Below are 20661 nucleotides of genomic sequence, written 5' to 3'. Positions count from 1 at the left end.
AGATCTTCAACGGCATTTTCATGGGTATGTGTGTGAGGCACATCGAAAGACATTCCACCCATGGCCGGAGGTGCACCCATGCCGCCCATGAGAGAAGCAAAACTCATGCCACCCATGCCTCCCATAGCGTTGGAGGGTGCTCCAAAGCCACCCATGGCGCCGAAGCCACCGCCACCCATGCCGCCAAGGACACCGCCACCCATGGCTCCCATGGCGCCGAGGCCCATGCCTCCCATGGCGCCGAGCCCACCGCCACCCATGCCGCCAAGGCCACCGCCACCCATGCCGCCAAGGCCACCGTCACCCATTGTGCGGATCATGGCTCTTTTTTGAATCAACACTTCTTCACGGGCAAGGTTGACATATTCCTTTTGCGCATCATTGAACAAAGATGTGTCCAAGAAGAACAAGTGCTTTTCCCATTCCAACAACTTAGCTCGCTCCTCCATGCCCACCTTCCTCTCCTCCAATGCCACTTTCCTCTCCTCGACGGCCACCCTCCCCTCCTCGGCCGCCAACCTCCTCTCCTCGGCCGCGGCATCTTGGTTCCTTGCCATTTTCCTCACCTTGTTGGCTTCTTTTCTTGCCTTCACAATAGCTTCCATAGCATTTGTGGGCTCATCATCTCCTTTCCTCTTCTTCTTTTCGGTTTTGTCCTTCTTGCACCCATTCGGTCGTTTTGGTTTCGAGTATGAAACCGAGTTGGGTGTGGGGCTTCTCTTGCCGTCATCAGTTGATGCATCATCCTCCTCATCATCATCATTCAACTCAATTGTGCGCTTGCGTTTGTTGCTCAAATGCAAATCATCCAAATCTTCACGCTTCTTCCATTTCTCATCATTCTTCAACACTTCGTAGCAATGAGGCAAGGTAAATATTTTTCCTTTCTTGATCTTCCCCTTCTTGGTTGTCCTCGTCTCTTCTTTGAACAAGTTTTGGGCAATGTTGTACTACAAGAAAAACAAAACAAGTTAGCACTTCTCACACCAAAAACAAGTATGATGAACATGCATGAGATGCCACTTACTCTATCATCCTCATTTGTGCCACTTGGGTTAAGCTTGTCAACTGCCTTTTGTGCGGCCGCCCACTTTTGACAATCCGAGTTGATTGTCGACCATCGGGACCGAAGTGATCTGTCGGAGCGGTCTATTCCACTCACGTTCTGAGCATCAAAGTGTTCTTTCATTCGCCCCCAATAAGCATCTCTACTTTGATCACCTCCAACGGATGGATCCCTCGACACTTGCAACCAAGTATTGCATAGTAACTTGTCATCGCTGGTGGTGTAATTGCCCGCTCTTCCTTTCGGCGCCTTGATAATGCCCTCACCCTCCTCGTCCACCTCAAACTCATGGTCGTCCAAATGGATGTCATTGGTTTGAGACCAATGCGAATTGTTGGACCCAACACCCATAGTTGACATGTATGCATCATCGTTGAGACTACAAAGTTTTGTGACAATGCAAATAAGCTATCTATATGATGATGCATTGAAAAGAAAACAAGAAAATAAAAGTTGGATTTTTTTTTCACCTTGGGGGCATTTCATCGAACACGTGGTGCGCGTCCGCCGCCGGCTCAACGAGTGAGCTCGCCGGCGCTTCGGTAGGCGCCGCGCCCGGCCGACGCACTGCAACCTTCTTCTTCGGCTTTGAGCTGCCGGAGCCGTCCGTCGTCTTCTTCTTCGCGGATGTTTTTCCTTTCTTCCGCTCCAACGGTGCGGCGGCGGCACGGGACGGCGCCGGCGCGACGCCACCCGTCGGCGTGGTCATCCGCGGCGGCAAGAAGAGGCTGCGCGCGAGGCCGGCGGTTGGCGGAGCTCCGGCGGCGGTGGCGGCACCAGCGCCAACGGCGGCCGCGCTAGGGTTTTCGGCGGAGGCGGCGGCGGCGGGGGGTTCACGACTGTACAGCGGGGTCAGCGGGGCGCCGGTGTGCGCGTCCATGGTGGCAGGGGCGCTAGCGCCGGCGCGCGCGGGAGAAAGGAGGGAGAAAGGGAGAGTTCGTGCGCGCGCTCGAGTCTGCCGCGTGCCGAAGTGAACGCCCGAAATACGCAGCGCGGGATGGGGCTATTACCAGCGCGCCCAAATCGTTTTAGCGCGCGCGGTTTTAGCGCGCCCGCTGAAGCTGTCTGCCGCGTTGCGCGCGCGCTATATTAGCCTTTTTTGCCGCGCGGCGCTAGTATAGCGCGGCTGTTGGAGATGCTCTTAAGTGCATTTGATGTTCAATGTTGTAACCATTTTGATTGCCGAGCACCTTTGGTACGTATTTGTAGTGTTTAGTGTTCCTGCAGTTGAAAGAAAATTCTCTGCTATCTCTACCAAGATTAATCGTATTATGCAAATGTTGAAGCTGATTTGTCTAAGTAGAAGACTTGCACATTTTCCATTTCAGTCTGAAATATGAGGATGTATGATATTTCTTGACTCTCGATGTTCTGTATAATATTTTCCCAATTCTTATAGAGTTGTGGTCCTCTTTTCCTTCCTTACTAATCTATTAGTACTGCTACATCAATGCGCTGGTTTGATCCATTTTAGTTTGGGGTTAGTGTTCATTTGTGGTCTTGTAAATGTAATCTAGTGCAAGTTTATTATGTTCTTATGTAGGGTCGACAAACGTTACAACAATGAGATTCAGAACACTTCCACAACGTATTATTCCTTCACTTTTGCTTTGGTAGACCCTCCCTAAACACATTGTCGGCTTAGATCTTTTTATACCTCTTCATAAAGCGTAGGATTGTCATTTTACCTATGCCGATACACGACCTGCGTACATATATGGGGCACCCTTTTTTTTCTCGTGACATCTTTTTTTCTTTTCACAATGCCCTTAGCGTTTTTTCACTTTCTTTTTACAAGAAAAAAGAGTGCAGGTAGCATGATTTGAACTGAATCCTTTTGGTATAAGAAGGACCACAATAACGAACTTAAACATCCTAGTGCTTGTCAATATTTACTTTTTGTTTTGTTTTCTTCTATTTCAGTTCGCGTCTGGCCGACCCATTGTTGAATCGGTCCTTTTATCACTATCTTATTTTTTATTTTTTCTATTCATGCATTTTTACTTTTTATTTCATTTTTCCAAAAAACGCTCATGCTTATTATATTTTATTCGAAATTTTCAAAAATGTTTGCCTTTTAATTTTTTGTTCATAAAGTACAAATATTTGCATTTTAAAAGATTGTATAGAGAAGTCAAAAATAGTTTATGTCTTTCAAAATTGCTGAGAATGTCTTAACACATAAATATTTTAAATAGAGCGAATTGTTTTAGGATTTTTTCACCGGAAAAGGGTAGAAAATGCGTAAAATGTTATGACTCATTTTTTTATCATAGATGCTTGGCATAGTGAAACTAGTGTGTGCAAAAAAATTGGATCCATTTTATTGATGTGAAGAAAAAGTGCATCCAGACTTGTCCTACCGGCCTACCCGAACCATCACTCTTTTTCACGCGCTCTACTGATCATAACAAGGAGACACACTGTTTTTTATTTTCGGACATTCAGTGCATTTTTTATGATTTTTCATGTAAAAACACGCAAAAACAGTTGTCGCACATGACATATTGTGCGTTTGTTCACCGATTTAGTTCAATTTTTGTGTGGGACACTTGGATGGGCATTGACACGTGGCTGCAAAAGTTGGGTAGATTTCACGCATGTATGCATGTATGTGTGTCAGTACGGGCGGAAGGGGTGTTATAATGCGATGATGTTTCTCCTCTTCATCAAACGGACCCAACCTTCTTTCACCGCTCTAATGATTGTCACAAGAGGGCACACCAATGTTTTTTATTTTTCGACATTCTATGCATTTTCTATGATTTTCCATGCAAAAACACGCAAAAATAGTTCCGGACGTGACATAATGTGCGTTTGGTCACTGATTTCGTTCAACTTTTGAGTGGGACACTTGGATCGGCAATCACGCATGGCTGCAAAAGTTAGATAGATTTCATGCATGTATGCATGTACATCATGTGCAAACCATGAGTGTTGGTACGGACGAAAGGGGTGTTATAATGGACCTAACTTTTTTCACACTCTCTGATGATCATCACAAGGAGGCACATCAATTTTTTATTTTCCAACATTTAGTGGATTTTCTATGATTTTCCATGTGAATACACGCAAAAACACTTGCCGAACGTGATGTAACGTGTGTTTGGTCATCGATTTCGTTCAACTTTTGCGTGAGACACTTGGGTGGGCATTCACACGTGGCTGCAAAAGTTGGGTAGATTTCATGAATGTATGCATGTACATCATGTGCAAACCATGGTTGTCGATACGGACGGAAGGGTGTTATAATGCGATGATGATTCTCCTCTTCATCAAAAGGACCCAAAAAAATTTCACGCGCTCTAATGATCATCACAAGGAGGCACGCCATTTTTTTTATTTTCCGACATTCCGTGGATTTTCTATGATTTTCTATGCAAAAACAGGCAAAAACATTTGCCGGACGTGACATAACGTGTGTTTGGTCACCGATTTTGGTCAATTTTTGCGTTGGACACTTGGATGGGTATTCACACGTGGCTACAAAAGTTGGGTAGATTTCATGCATGTATGCATGTACGTCAGGTGCAAACTATGGGTGTCGGTACAGGCGGAAGGGGTGTTATAATGCGATGATGTTTCTCCTCTTCATCAAACGGATCCAACTTTTTTTCACGCGCTCTAATGATCATCACAAGGAGACATACCAATTTTTTTTATTTCCCGACATTCCGTGCATTTTCTATGATTTTTCACGCGAAAACATGAAAAAACAATTGTCAGACGTGACACGACGTGCTTTTGGTAACCGATTTCGTTCAACTTTTGTGTGGGATACTCGGGTAGGCATTCACACATGGCTGCAAAAGTTGGATAGATTTCATTAATGTATGCATGTACATCATGTGCAAACCACGGGTGTCGGTACAAGCGTAGGGGGTGTTATAATGCGATGATATTTCTTCTCTTCATCAAATGGACCCAACTTTTTTTCACGCGATTTAATGATGATCACAAGGAAGCACACCATTTGTTTTTTATTTTCCGACATTCCGTGTATTTTCTATGATTTCCATCCGAAAACACACAAAAACAGTTGGCAGACGTGACGCAATGTGCGTTTGATCACCGATTTCATTCAAGTTTTGTATGAGACACTTGGATGGACATTCACACGTGGGTGGAAAAATTGGATAGATTCCATGCATGTATGCATGTACATCACGTGCAAACCACGGATGTTGGTACGTGCAGAAGGGGTGTTATAATGCGACGATGTTTCTCCTCTTCATCAAATGGATCCAACTTTTTTTCATGCGCTCTAAGAATCATCAAAAGGAGGCACGCCATTTGTTTTTTATTTTCCGACATTCTATGGATTTTCTATGATTTTCCATGCCAAAACACGCAAAAACAGTTGGCAGACGTGACGCAACGTGCGTTTGGTTACCGATTTCGTTTAAATTTTGCGTGAGAGACTTGGATGGGCATTCACACGTGACTGCAAAAGTTGGGTAGATTTCATGCATGTATGCATTTAGATCATGTGCAAACCACGAGTATCAAACGAAAGGGGTGTTATAATGCGATGATGTTTTTCCTCTTCATCAAACGGACCCAATTTTTTTTCACGCTCTCTAATGATCATCACAACGAGGCACACCATTTTTTTGTTTTTTAACATTTGTTGTATTTTCTATGATTTTTCATGCGAAAACACGCAAAAGCAGTTGTGGGACACACAACGTGCATTTGGTCACCGATTTCGTTTAACTTTTGCGTGGGATACTTGGATGTGCAATCACACGTGGCTGCAAAAGTTGGGTAGATTTAATGCATGTATGCATGTACATCATGTGCAAACTACGGGTGTCGGTACGAACGGAATGGGTGTTATAATGCGATGATGTTTCTAATCTTCATCAAACGGACCCAATTTTTTTTCACGTGCTCTAATGATCATCACAATGATGCACGCCAATTTTTTTATTATTCATATTCTGTGCATTTTCTATGATTTTTCATGCGAAAAGATGCAAAAACAGTTGTCGGACGTGACGCAACGTGCGATTGGTCACCGATTTCGTTCAACTTTTGCGTGAGACACTTGGATGGGCATTCACACGTGGCTGCAAAAGTTGGGTAGATTACATGCATGTATGCATGTACATCATGTGGAAACCATGGGTATCGGTATGAGCATAAGGGTTGTTATAATGCGATGATGTTTCTTCTCTTCATCAAACGGACGTAACATTTTTTCTGGTTTTCTAATGATCATCACAAGGAGGCAGACCATTTGTTTTTTATTTTCTGACATCCCGTGTATTTTCTATGATTTTCCATGCGAAAACACGCAAAAGCAGTTGGCGGACGTGACGCAATGTTTGTTTGGTCATCGATTTTGTTCAAATTTTGCATGGGACACTTGGATGGGGATTTACATGTGGTTGCAAAAGTTGGGTAGATTTCATGCATGGATGCTTGTACATCACGTGCAAACCACAAGTGTCGGTACAGCCGGAAGGGGTATTATAATGCGATGATGTTTGTCCTTTTCATCAATTGGATCCAACTTTTTTTACATGCTCTAATGATCATCACAAGGGGGCACGCCAATTGTTCTATTTTTATTTTTCAAGATATCGTGTATTTTGTATGATTTTCCATGCGAAAAACATAAAAATAGTCGCGGGACGTGACGCAACGTGCGTTTGGTCACCGATTTCGTTCAACTTTTGCATGTAACACTTGGATTTGAATTCACACGTGGCTGCAAAAGTTGGATAGATTTAATGTATGTATGCACGTACATCATGTGCAAACCACGGGTGTCTTTATGGACGGCAGGGGTGTTATAATGCGATTATGTTTCTCCTCTTCATCAAACGGAACCAACTTATTTAGGGGTTTTCACTAAACGCATGTTGTGTCACATTCGGCTACTGTTTTAGGGCTTTTTGTCAAAGAAATCATAGAAAATGTATAGGATATTGAAATTCAATGGAATTTATCATGGATGCTTTGTCGAACATAATAGGATTTCAGGCTACATGACTTGTTCACTAAAGAGTCTATAGAGATAAGATAGGATCTAGTTTAAACCTCAATCTCTCTATCTCTACCTTTGATCTCCAAGATGTACTTTAAACATGTATGCACTGTTGCTACTGCAACAAAAGACCTTCCAATGGCGCTAGAAATAGGCACGTTGTCGGGAAATTATCTTGACGTGCTCCTCCCGGCAACGGCGCCAGAAATAGGAGTGTTGCTTGATACTCCTCAGCAACGGCACCAGGAATCCTTCAGCTGCGGCTACGCCTTAAGGGACTTCCTAGGCAAGTATGCAAAGGATTTCTCCCGTGGCCTTGGAGCCTTGCGTTGGTGTTCCCTCGAAGCGAAAAGGGTGATGTAGCACAACGGTGGTAAGTATTTCCCTCAGTTTGAGAACCAAGGTATCAATCCAGTGGAGGAGTATCTCAAGATCCTGCACAAACACAAAAGCTTGCTCCCAACGCTATGAAGGGGTTGTCAATCCCTTATAGGTTGTTCGCCAAGTGAGAACTAAAAGCAACAATGTAACAAAGCAAAGTAAAAGCGGAGGTGTAAACGATGGATGTGAATAGACCCGGGGGCCGTAGTGTTTACTAGTGGCTTCTCTCATAAAAGCAAGTGGACGGTGGGTGAACAAATTACTGTTGAGCAATTGATAGAACCGCGCAAAGTCGTGACGATATCTATGGCAATGATTATATCTATAGGCATCACGTCCAAAACAAGTAGACCGATACTGTCTGCATCTACTACTATTACTCCACACGCCGACCGCTATTCAGCATGCATCTAGTGTATTAAGTCCAAAAGAACAGAGTAACGCCTTAAGCAAGATGACATGATGTAGAGGGATAATCTCAAATCAATGATGAAAACCCCATCTTTTTACCCTTGATGGCAACTACTTAATGTGTGCCTTGTTGCCCCTACCGTCACTCGGAAAGGTCACCACATGGTAGAACCCAAAACCAAGCACTTCTCCCATTGCAAGAATCATAGATCTAGTTGGCCAAACAAAACCCAAGACTAGGAGAGACTTACAAGGATATCAAATCATGCATATAAGAAATCAACAAAGACTCAAATATATATCATAGATAATCTGATCACAAATCCACAATTCATCGGATCTTGACAAACACACCGCCAAAGAAGATTACATCGGATAGATCTCCATGAAGATAATGGAGAACTTTGTATTGAAGATCCAAGAGAGAGAAGAAGCCATCTAGCTACTAACTACCGACCCGTAGGTCTGAAGTGAACTACTCACGAGTCATTGGAGGGGCGATGATGATGATGAAGAAGCCCTCCAACTCCAAAGTTCCCTCCGGCAGGGCGCCGGGAAGGGTCTCCAGATGAGATCTCGCGGAAACGGAAGCTTGCGGCTCCCCTGATTTTTTGCTGAATTTTTGGGAATATATAGGCCAAGGATCTAGGTCAGGGGGCGACCAGGGAGGCCACAAGCCCTGACACCGCCGCCTCCCCCCTAGTGGCGGAGTGGGAGCTTGTGGGCTCCCTGGAGCCCACCTGGCTTGGCCGAGAGGCCCCCTGATCTTCTTCCGTTCGGGAAAAAATCATTTCGGGGTTTTTATTCCGTTTGGACTCTGTTCCAAAATCAGATCTGAAAAGAGTCAAAAACACAGAAAAAACAAGAACTGGCACTTAGCACTGAATTAATAAGTTAGTCCCAAAAAAGATATAAAAGATACATAAAACATCCAAAGATGACAAGATAACAGCGTGAAACCATCAAAAATTATAGATACGTTTGAGACGTATCAACTGTCCAGGGTTTGGTGCCCCTACTATATAACATGCAACACATCCCTCACATCGAGGTAAGACGTTTTCGCAACTCGCACATGGTATACAAAGCCGTTCCTCCTCCTAAACTTCTAGCTTCCAATCACCATTAGTGACATAGCCATGTCTTCCTCCGGATCCTCCCAACCAAACCTCAATGGCCAGATCACGGAGAAACTTACCCGCACCAATTATGTCATGTGGCACGCACAGATCGTGCCACAGCTGAGAGGCGCCGACGTCTTCAGATACGTCGACGGATTCTCGCCGGAGCCGGCCGCAACCCTCGTCTCCATAGATAAAGACGGGAAGGCCACCTCTACGCCCAACCCTCTCCACCCAAACCGGGTTAGGGAGGACCAGCAGGTTCTCGGGTACCTTCTTAAGAACCTCTCGAAAGAGGTGCTTGTCCAGGCGACCGCGATCACCACCGCAAGCGCGCTCTGGGCGGCTTTGGTGGGCATGTTCTCGCCCGAGTCACTCAGCCGTGTGAATAACATTCGCACGGCCCTCATCAGCGCACAGAAGGGGACACAATCCATCGCCACCTTCTTCGCCCACATGCGAGGGCTTGCTGATGAACTTGCCCCCGCCGGCAAGCCGCTCCCAAACGATGAACTCGTCTCTTACATCCTCCACGGGCTGGACATGGATTACCAGCCCCTGGTATCTGCCCTCGACGCTCGTGTCACGCCGGTCACCCCTGGATGAGCTCTTCTCCATGATGAGCAACTTCCACCAGCGCGTGGCCCTCTTCCACAGCTCGGGCGGGTTCAAATCCTCCGCAAACGCCGCCTTCCGCAGCCGTGGTGGCTCCTCCTCTCGTCAGCGGGGACCCCCTCACAACAAGGGAAAGTCCTCCACCGGCAACTCTAACTCCCGCGAACGTTCCCCCTCCATCAACAATCGGGGCCAGCGCGGTGGTTCCAACCGATCTCGCCCGGATGCCCCTCGTTGCCAGATCTATGGTGTTGGAAATATGCCCTAGAGGCAATGATAAATAGTTATTATTATATTTCATGTTTAAAGATAATTGTTTATTATACATGCTATAATTGTATTTAATGAAAACATAGATACATGCGTGGATACATAGACACAACAATGTCCCTAGCAAGCCTCTAGTTGGCTAGCCAGTTGATCAAGGATAATCAAGGTTTTCTGGCTATGTGCAAAGTGTTGTTGCTTGATAACTAGATCACATCATTAGGAGAATCATGTGATGGACTAGACCCAAACTATGAACGTAGCATATTGATCGTGTCGTTTTATTGCTATAGTTTTCTACGTGTCAAGTATTTGTTCCTATGACCATGAGATCATATAACTCACTGACACCGAAGGAATGCCTTGTGTGTATCAAACATCACAATGTAACTGGGTGCCTATAAAGGTGCTCTACAGGTATCTCCGAAGGTGTCCGTTGAGTTAGTATGGATCAAGACTGAGATTTGTCACTCCGTGTGACGGAGAGGTATCTCGGGGCCCTCTCGGTAATACAACATCACACACAAGCCTTGCAAGCAATGTGACTAAGTGTAAGTCACGGGATCTTGTATTACTGAACGAAAAAAGAGACTTGTTGGTAATGAGATTGAAATAGGTATGCGCATACCGACGATCTAGTCTCGGGCAAGTAACATACCGAAGGACAAAGGGAATGACATATGGGATTATATGAATCCTTGATACTGAGGTTCAACCGATAAGATCTTCGGAGAATATGTAGGATCCAATATGGGCATCCAGGTCCCGCTATTGGATATTGACCAAGGAGTAACTCGGGGCATGTCTACATAGTTCTCGAACCCGCAGGGTGTGCACACTTAAGGTTCGGCGATGTTTTAGTATAGTTGAGTTATATGCGTGGTTACCGAATGTTGTTCGGAGTCCCGGATGAGATCACAGACGTCATGAGGGTTTCCGGAATGGTCCGGAGACGAAGATTGATATATAGGATGACTTCATTTGGTTACCGGAAAGTTTTCACGCATTACCGGGAATGTACCGGGAGTGACGAATGGGTTCCGGAAGTTCACCGGGAGGGGGGAACCCTCCCGGGGGAAGCCCAAAGGACTTATGGGTGACGCACCAGCCCTTAGTTGACTGGTGGGACAGCCCAATAAGGTCTATGCGCCATAAGAGAAAAACCAAAGAAAAAAAAGAAAAGGTGGGAAGGAAGAGAAGGACTCCACTTTCCAATCCTAGTTGGACTAGGATTGGAGTAGGACTCCTCCTCTCCCTCTTGGCCGGCGCACCTTGAGGACTAGGTCCTCAAGGCAAGTCTCCTCCCCCTCCCTCCTATATATAGTGGTGATTTAGGGCTGATTTGAGACAACTTTGCCACGTGCAACTCAGATCTAGACACCATAGTTTCACCTCTAGATCGTATTTCTGTGGAGTAGATCCTTCACCACCACCGGAGCGCCGTCACACTGCGGGAGAACTCATCTACTTCTCCGTCTTGCTTGCTGGATCAAGAAGGCCGAGATCATCTTCGAGTTGTACGTGTGCTGAACGCGGATGTGCCGTCCGTTCGGCACTAGATCAAAGCGGATCGTGGGACGGATCGCGAGACGGTTCGTGGGACGGTTCGCGGGGCGGATCGAGGGACGTGAGGATGTTCCACTACATCAACCGTGTTTCTTAACGCTTCCTGCTGTGCGATCTACAAGGGTACGTAGGATCCAAATCTCCTCTCATAGATGGACATCGCCATGATAGGTCTTCGTGCACGTAGGAAATTTTTTGTTTCCCATGCGACGTTCCCCAACATATGGTACACTGGGGCACACGACCAAGGATTGTTGGTTCCTCTATGATGAGGATGATGCCTCTTCCCAAGACGACGACAAGGTTGTTGCTGCTGCCGATGGTTCCTATGGGGTCGACACAATCTGGTACGTCGACAGTGGAGCCACAAACCACATCACCAATGAACTTGAAAAGGTGACCATGAAGGAGAAATATCACGGCAAGGATCAAATCCACACTGCTAGTGGCGAAGGTATGAGGATCAACCATATAGGTCACTCAGTTTTTAATATCCCCCGTCATAAAATTCATCTTAAAATTTTTTGTATGTTCCTAGTGCTAATAAAAGTCTTCTCTCCGTTCATCGAATTGCTCTTGATAATCATGTCTTTCTCGAGTTTCATCCTTTATTCTTTTTTATCAAGGATCAGGCCACGAAGAAAATTCTCTATCGCGGTAGATGTTTTTGATGGCTCTATCCGTTGATTCCGGAGCGTCCAAGATTCAATAAACAAACTTTTGGTGTTGCCAAGTTCTCCACCACACGATGGCACGATAGATTAGGTCATGCTTCTTTTTCTTTGATCAAAACTTTGCTTAGGAAAAATAAATTCCCACATGTTGGTGAGCACAATGTTGAAACTATTTGTGATTCTTGTCAGCGAGCAAAAAGTCATCAATTACCTTATCCAATCTCTATACCAGTGTTTCCATCAAACCTTTGCAATTAATCTTCTCTGATGTTTGGGGCCGTGCCCCTAGTTCGGTTGGTAGACACACCTACTACGTAAGTTTTATTGATGACTATAGAAAGTTCACATGGATCTATCTTCTCAAAAGAAGGTCTGATGTCTTCCAAGTCTATAAAAATTTCCAAGCACTTGTTGAAAGAAAAATTGACTACAAGATTATTGCTGTCCAATCTGATTGGGGAGGGGAATATGAAAAGTTAAATTACTTCTTCCAGACTTTGGGAATCTCCCATCATGTCTCATGTCCTCATGCTCACCAACAAAATGGTTCAGCCGAGCGCAAACATCGCCACATTGTCGAGGTTGGTCTTTCACTACTCGCTCATGCCTCAATGCCACTAAAATTCCGGGATGAAGCATTTCTTACTGCCGTTCATCTCATCAATATGCTCCTAGTCGTGTTATAAACAGTGGTACTCCGATAGAATTTCTTCTCCACGCCAAACCCAATTACACAACACTTCATGTCTTTGGTTGTGCCTGCTGGCCTAACCTCCGTCCCTATAATAATCGGAAGCTCATGTTCCACTCCAAATAGTGTGCATTTTTAGGGTATAGTGCTTAACACACGGGAGTAAAATGCCTTGACATATCCATTGGTCGTGTCTACATCTCCAGGGATGTTGTTTTTGATGAGATTAAGTTCCCTTTCTCTGATCTTCACCCAAACGCTGGTGCCCTCCTCCAAAAAGAACTTCTTCTTTTTTCCATCTATCTTCTCCGGAGATGACCAAGGGGGCATTAATAATTGTGATGATCATATGTTGGCTAACCCTCTCACCAATACACATGAGTTATCTGATGCTATTGCAGCAACCAAGAATGAAAACGACGATCAAATCCATGAAGAAATTAGCTCAAACAAGCTATATCGCATGTGTCGCAGCCTGGGGACCATTTCCCCCTCAGGATCCGCCATGCAGCCGTGCAGCGAATCAACCTCGGGGCCGGCTCCAGGAGACAACGATGCCTCGGGATCTGTTCCAGGCGACAACGGTGGCCTTGCGACAGGCGACAACGCGGGCTCGCGACAGGAGCGTTAGACCCACGCCAGCCTCCGATCGGGCGCCTCTCGGGCCAACCGCTGTGTTACACACGGCGCTCCTCGAGTCGTTCGACGCATGCAGACACATATAAGGGGGTGGGCGGACCCACGCAATCATTGGCTAATAACGAGCCGCTCAACTGCTCTGGATCTTTTGCGATTGCCGCTTCACCACCACCTCAGCAAACTGCCACACAGGATCCCAGCCATGATCAACTGCCTGCTACATGCACGGGGCCCCAATTATACCCCTCGTCGTACACGGTTGCAAAAATGGGTAATTTAGCCTATTAATTATAAGCACATGACCAAACATGGCCTAGTCTATTCTATAGGTGAATCAGGGGAGCCTGCTACACTTGAGGAGGCACTTGGTGATAATAAATGGAAAAAGGCAATGTGTGAAGAATACCAGGCCCTACAAAGAAATAAAACATGGCACCTGGTTCCTCCACATCAAGGTAAAAATCTCATTGATTGTAAATGGGTCTTCAGAATTAAGAGAAAGTCTGATGGAACCATTGATCATTATAAAAGCAAGGCTTGTGGCAAAGGGCTTCAAACAACGGTATGGAATAGACTATGATGATACTTTTAGTCCAGCTGCTAAAGGTGCTACCATTCATTTGGTCTTGTCCATTGCTGTTTCCAGGGGATGGAGCCTTCGGCAGCTAGATGTACAGAACGCGTTTCTCCATGGTGTTCTAGAAGAGGAAGTGTATATGAAACAACTTCCTGGGTTTGAAAATAAAAATGCACCTCATCTGGTATGCAAGCTTGATAAGGCACTATATGGGCTGAAGCAAGCCCCAAGAGCATGGTACTCCAAACTTAAAAAGATGCAAACACTTGGTTTTGTTCCATCAAAATATGACACCTCATTGTTCATCTATACAAAGTTCAATACATCCATATTTGTCCTCATCTATGTTGATGATATCATTGTCACAAGCTCTTCCGATGAGGCAATTTCAGGATTACTAAAAGACCTAAGTGCAGAGTTTGCTCTTAAGGATCTAGGTGAACTCCATTATTTCCTAGGGATTGCACTCAAGAAACACAATGGTGGACTTCATCTCTCCCAAGAAAAATATGCTACCGATTTGGTAAGAAAGGCAGGACTACAAGGTTGTAAGCCAACACCCACTCCATTGTCTAGTATAGAAAAGTTGTCACTTATGGAAGGAGAACTTGTCAGTGCAGATGATAGTACAAAATACAGATGTCTAGTGGGTGCTCTTCAGTATTTGACACTTACAAGACCTGATATTTCCTTTGTTGTCAACAAAGTCTATCAATTTCTCCATGCACCTACCATAGTTCAGTTAACTGCTGCCAAGCGTATAATCAGACATGTGAAATATACCTTGAGCATTGGTTTAAATTTCAGCAAGTCACCTTCCACTCTTATCAGTGCCTTCTTAGATTCAGACTAGGCAGGATGTGTGGATGACAAACGCTCAACAGGTGGCTTTGCAGTATTTTTGGACCTAACCTTATATCTTGGTGTGTCAGAAAACAAGCCAATGTCTCTAGATCAAGCACTAAGGCAGAATATAAGGCATTGGTCAATGCAAGAGCTGAAATTATATGGGTGCAATCCATGTTAAGGGAGTTGGGTATAAATAGCTCTTTATGGTGTGATAATCTTGGTGCAACATACTTATCTGCTAATCCAGTCTTTCATGCCAGGACAAAACATATTGAGATAGGCTTTCACTTTGTCAGAGAAAGAGTGGCTAGTAAAATGCTAGACATTCGGTTCATCCATTCAAGTGATCAAGTTGCAGATGGGTTCACAAAAGCTTTGCCTACCAGAAGCTTTGAAGCCTTCAAACATAATATCAACTTGATGAAGTTGTGATTAAGGGAGGGTGTCGAACATAATAGGATTCCAGGATACATGACTTGTTCACCAAGGAATCTATAGAGATAAGATATGATCTAGTTTAAACCTCAATCTCTCTATCTCTACCTTTGATCTTCAAGATGTACTTTAAACATGTATGCACTATTCATGGTTCGGTGCCCCTGCTATATAACATGCAACACGTCCCACACATCGAGGCAAGACGTTTCCGCAATTCGCACATGCTTGACATCGTCTATGTATAAAATGTTGAAACTCAATGGAATTTATCATGGATGCTTGACATCGTGATGCTAGTGTGTTGAAAATTTTGGATCCATTATATTGATGTGCGCATTTTCTAAAGAAAAATAAAAAGAACAAAAAAGGGAAAATGAAAAACAACAAGAATGGAAAAGCAACAAAAAAGAACAATAAACCGGTCACTTGTTGATATTTTTAATTTTTAATTTTTAATATATGTTGAGAAAATTGAAAAGTGTTTGACTTTTTATGTGAAAATTTACTATTTAAAAGAACATTTTTTTGTTTAAACAGACAATTCTTCTATTTAATAGACGTTCAAAATTTTAATTATATTGATGTGAGCATTTTCCTATTTAAACGAACATTTTTTTGACATATATTTAATTTTAAAAAACAAACATTTTTATTTTACGAACAAAATTTTAGAAAACAAACATTCTTTTAAAAAATCATTTTTTATAAGTGTGAGCATTTTCTGAAAGAGTAGAAGGAAATTAAAATAAAAAAACTAATAGAAATAACCAAAAAAATAGTGATAAAAGGGCTGGTTTTCAACAGTGGTATGGCCCGGCGGATATCTGAAATGGGAAAAACCTGAAAAAGAAGGAAATAAGCACATGGAATGGGATGTGCTAGTTGGTTAGTGTGGTTCTCCGTCTAGACTTCAACACACGCCTATGTTATTTTTTTGAAATTTCGTAAGAATAAATCGGTATGATGCCTTGTATGTATCACATATGTAGTAAAAACAAATTGGTATGATGCCTTGTATGTATCACATATGTAGATGTTATACAGTTTGATGAAATGATCAGATTACCCTTATACGGTTTGTAGAGGGGCGTCTACCGAGGCAGGCCTCTTATTCCTTTAGACTATCAGTCGTCTTCACGAGAGCCTAATAACTTTTGTTTACAGTTTTGCTCCATGGTAACAACTACTATCCCATGTATCTTTAACTAGAACGCATGATTTTGGTAAAAATGTGTCTTCTAATTCATATTGAACTATTATCACCATTGTTTCTTTCAGTGGTAATAGGACATTTTGCGGTATTTTCCAAAAGGAGTAATTATAACTCAGTCCATACAAAGAAACCGTTATGTGAACATCATCTTATTAAAATTACTTCTTCCCTGGAATAGAAATTGGTCATTTCTACACCAAAAAACTCGTATGCAATGAAAAATGCAAGCATTATTTGGATAGATTTTTCTTGAATTGACAATATACCATTTTTCCTTTCCACGGGATTACATCCCGAGTTAAGGGAAAAAGAATACCTGAGGATCCTTTAGAATATTTTTGAGTGTGCGTTCGCAAAAAATAGAGAAGTCGAGTTTCTTCTACACTTAGGGGTCGTGGAAATCTTTCTCAGTATCTCTTACAAGAAATGGTTCAAAATCGCTATTCCACCTTTGAGCAAAATGTAGCAAAAGGAAGGATAATCCATGGATCGACTCCATTGTCTTCATCCTGTAGGAACTACAAGGACACCCCAAGGACGCCTCATGTGGTTGTTACCAACGGGGATCCCCCATTCAGAAAGATAAACAGGACCAACCCTTAGGTACAAAGTTGTTTGTCACTATTGTGGTGCCATTAGATTCACTATTAATATTGAAGGCCCATTATCAGGAATTACAGTTTTAGCATATATTTCTGTACGTCGTCAGAGATCACTTTTTCCTCCGACGTCTTGGGAGCTCATCACGGTTTCACGTTCTATTTCACTATCCACTAGGGGTTCTTTTCACCTTTTCCTCATGGTTAGAGATCACTTTTCCCTCCCACTTCTTTGGAGCTTATCACGGTTTTACGTTCTATTTCACTATCCACTAGGGGTTCTTTTCACCTTTTCCTCATGGTTAATACGAGTTCAACATGCCAATTTTGTGTAACATGATCCACTATTGTTCGAAAAATGTTGGCCCAAGATAAATTTATAAAATTACGGTGTCTTGTGCTTCCAAACGGAAGGAGTAAAATTCTGTAAAGATAAACTTTTAAAATCTCTCTCTAAAATTATTTTTTTAAGAATAATATTTGGAGAGAACCTTGTGGGTATACCAATACCATTACGTATTGGTACACGCAAAGTCATTTTGAGCAGTAATGGTATGTGCCGGCACATCTCCCACCTACCAGGTTTGTTGAGATTCATGTTGCATGGGCTCACCACATTGTATATGCCGTATTTGTGACTTAAGCTATTTATGGTGCGGAGTAACATATAGTAGTATTATGCATATGATACTATTATATGATACTACTTTTATAGTGTATAATATTATAAACTAGTATTATCATAGATGACCTTATTTATTGACATGCATGACACTAGCATAACATTTAACATAATATGGTATCTACCTACGGTACTCTAACCCTCTCTTTCTTCTTTAATTATGTGTCACATCAACATGTTTGCTAGTTCCAAATATATAATACTAGCTATGATACCCTCACTATGAATAACCTTAAACCATCTCATAGGTCCCACCGCGTGTTAGTTAAAGTAGACATGCATGCATAACCATCTCTCCTGACGCGTGTACAGTCATAAGGCACATGCATGCAATATAATTATCTCTTTGCTCCCATTTTAAAAGTCCATCCATTTAATTTTCTGTTTGATAATTTCAGTCGCACATATATTTTAAACTATACTTTTATTTTTGAAACTTTATAAATATTTAAAATCATCTAGACTTGTAGAAAAAGATCAATCTTAGACTCAAACATGTTCAAATTTCAACGTTTCATTCATTTCAATTTCAGTGTGAACTAATTTTTCTTCAAATATTTGAATTTGATTTACATTTTGTGAAACTATATATTCCAACATGTGAATATGTCGTTTAAACGAGTGATGTCATTATTTTTTGAAGTGAGTGAAATATGTTGTTTTGAACGAGTGAAATCTTTATTTTCAAAACTAATTGAAAATATTTCTTTCAGATTAGCTAAACAAGTTCAATCTTTATTTTGAAACAAGTGAAATCATTTTTTTGAAATGATTGAATATGTTGTTTAAAATGAGTGTAATATGTTTTTTGAACCTAGCGAAATTTGTTGTTTTAATCGAGTTAAATAGTTATTTTTGAAAATGATTGAATTCTCTGTTTGAATTTAATGAAATGAGTGGAATTTTTTTCTTATATGAGTGGAATATGTTGTTCCACACGAATGAAATCACAATTTTTGAAAATGATTGAAATTATTTGTTTGAATTGAGTGAAACAAGGGGAAACTATTTTTTAAGACAAGTGAAATATGTTGTTTTAAATGAGTGAAACTGTTATTTATGAAATGCTTGAAATTAGTTGTCTGAATTGAGTGAAATTAATGAGTGGAATTTATTTTTTTAAACGAGTGAAATTTCTTGTTTAAATGAGCGAAATCTTTCTTTTTGAAGATCATTGAAATTATTTGTCTCAAGTGAGTGGAGTATGTTTTTTTAGTGAGTGAAATAAACGAGCAAGATCATTTGATAAGAGATGAGTGAAACGTGTAATTTTAGAAACGAGTGAAATATGTCTCATGATTTTGAACTCGTTTAAATGTTCAAATTTGATCTTGTTTTGATCTTCTTTTGCTCATCTCATTGTTGGGAATTCAAATATGTAAAAATATTTAAAAATGGAGATTTTATTGAAAGTTATCATGAATTAATATCTTAATAATAAAATAAAGTGCTAACTTGCCGTCTGGGAACATGCATACATGACTACACATAAAGCTAGTGGGACGCGCGTGTGCTTAGTCAGATGATGACATAACTTTGTCAGATTATATTGCATATTGCAGCATGAATCTTGACACTCACACGAACGGCTATGTTTCTGCCGCTATGTACTGTTGCGGATTTAAAAAATTGCTTTGTATTTCAACATCGTTGTGACGGTTGGCTTCTTGAGACTTGCTATCTTATGAAGTGTGAACGCACAAGTGGGTCTTTGTCTTCAAGCTCATTCTGCTTCACTGCTTTCACTAATTCCATGGCGAGGCTCGCTCTAGAGGCTAGACCTTTAGAATATGGTTGCTTGGGTCTCTTGATGTGCAGGGCCAACTCTGAGCATATGCAACATGTGCAGCTGCATAGGGCCTCCAATGTCATAGGTTCTCTGTTTAGAGCATCTCAAACAAACACTATATAATGTCCTGACCTGTTAAATAATCGTTAAAATACGGGTCCGCATAAAATAGTCGTCGATCAGACACTGTAAACACGTCGGACCCGTAAAAAAATTTGAGTGCTGCGGTAAAATTCCACCTCCAACCCGCGAAAACATAGGTTTTCCCCTCGACCCGACAGTGCCCTGTATATCAGAAAAGCGGTTGGCGGGAGGGTCATTTCAGCCCGCGCGCGTTCCCCACCCCTTCCCCAGCTGCCCGACATCAGTTCCGCCCGTCCCCCGCCGTCTACTTCGACAATATCTGCGGACGGAATCATTGCTGCCGGGGCGCCCCTCACCCTGTTCCACCTAGCTGCTTCACTGACTTCTCGGATCCGTCGAGCCGAGCCACCCCGAGTCACCGTTGCTGCCCCGGGATCGATCGCGGCAGAGCCGCCGCCCCGAGCCGCTAGTGAGCATTGTGCTTGTGCTTTCGGATGCGATATGCATAGTTGGTTCATGTGGCCCTCGTATTTGTGATTTTAGATGGAATTGAACCATCGCGAGAGGTTTTTGCTCGAGGATTCGTCCGTTTCGGATGCGATATGCATAGCTGGTTCTTGTGGCCCTCGTATTTGTGATTTTAGATGGAATTGAACCATCGCGAGAGGTTTTTGCTCGAGGATTCGTCCGATTCAGACAACTCGAATGTTGAGACGCTGCTTGAGAACCATCGGCAGCAGATGTTGATGATGGCCCTCGCGGTGAAGGAGCATGACGATGAGAACTGAAAGAGACGGTGAGGAACAACCGTCGGCCGTCTTTGCATTTCTCGCAATCTGATTTGCAGGTTGTGACAACCACCGGCCTCCCTAAACTTTGGCGTGCGAGCCAAGCTCGAGATGAACTTCATGTTATCTGAGAAAGGAGTAGGGCTAAAGGGTCGATCCGTGTTAACCCTTGCAATCACCATCCACCTAGCCTCACCTGCGAAGGTTTGAGCATCC

The sequence above is a fragment of the Hordeum vulgare genome, chromosome 2H (genome assembly GCF_904849725.1).
Source record: "Hordeum vulgare subsp. vulgare chromosome 2H, MorexV3_pseudomolecules_assembly, whole genome shotgun sequence".
NCBI lineage: Eukaryota > Viridiplantae > Streptophyta > Magnoliopsida > Poales > Poaceae > Hordeum > Hordeum vulgare.
This window is presented reverse-complemented; position numbering follows the sequence as displayed.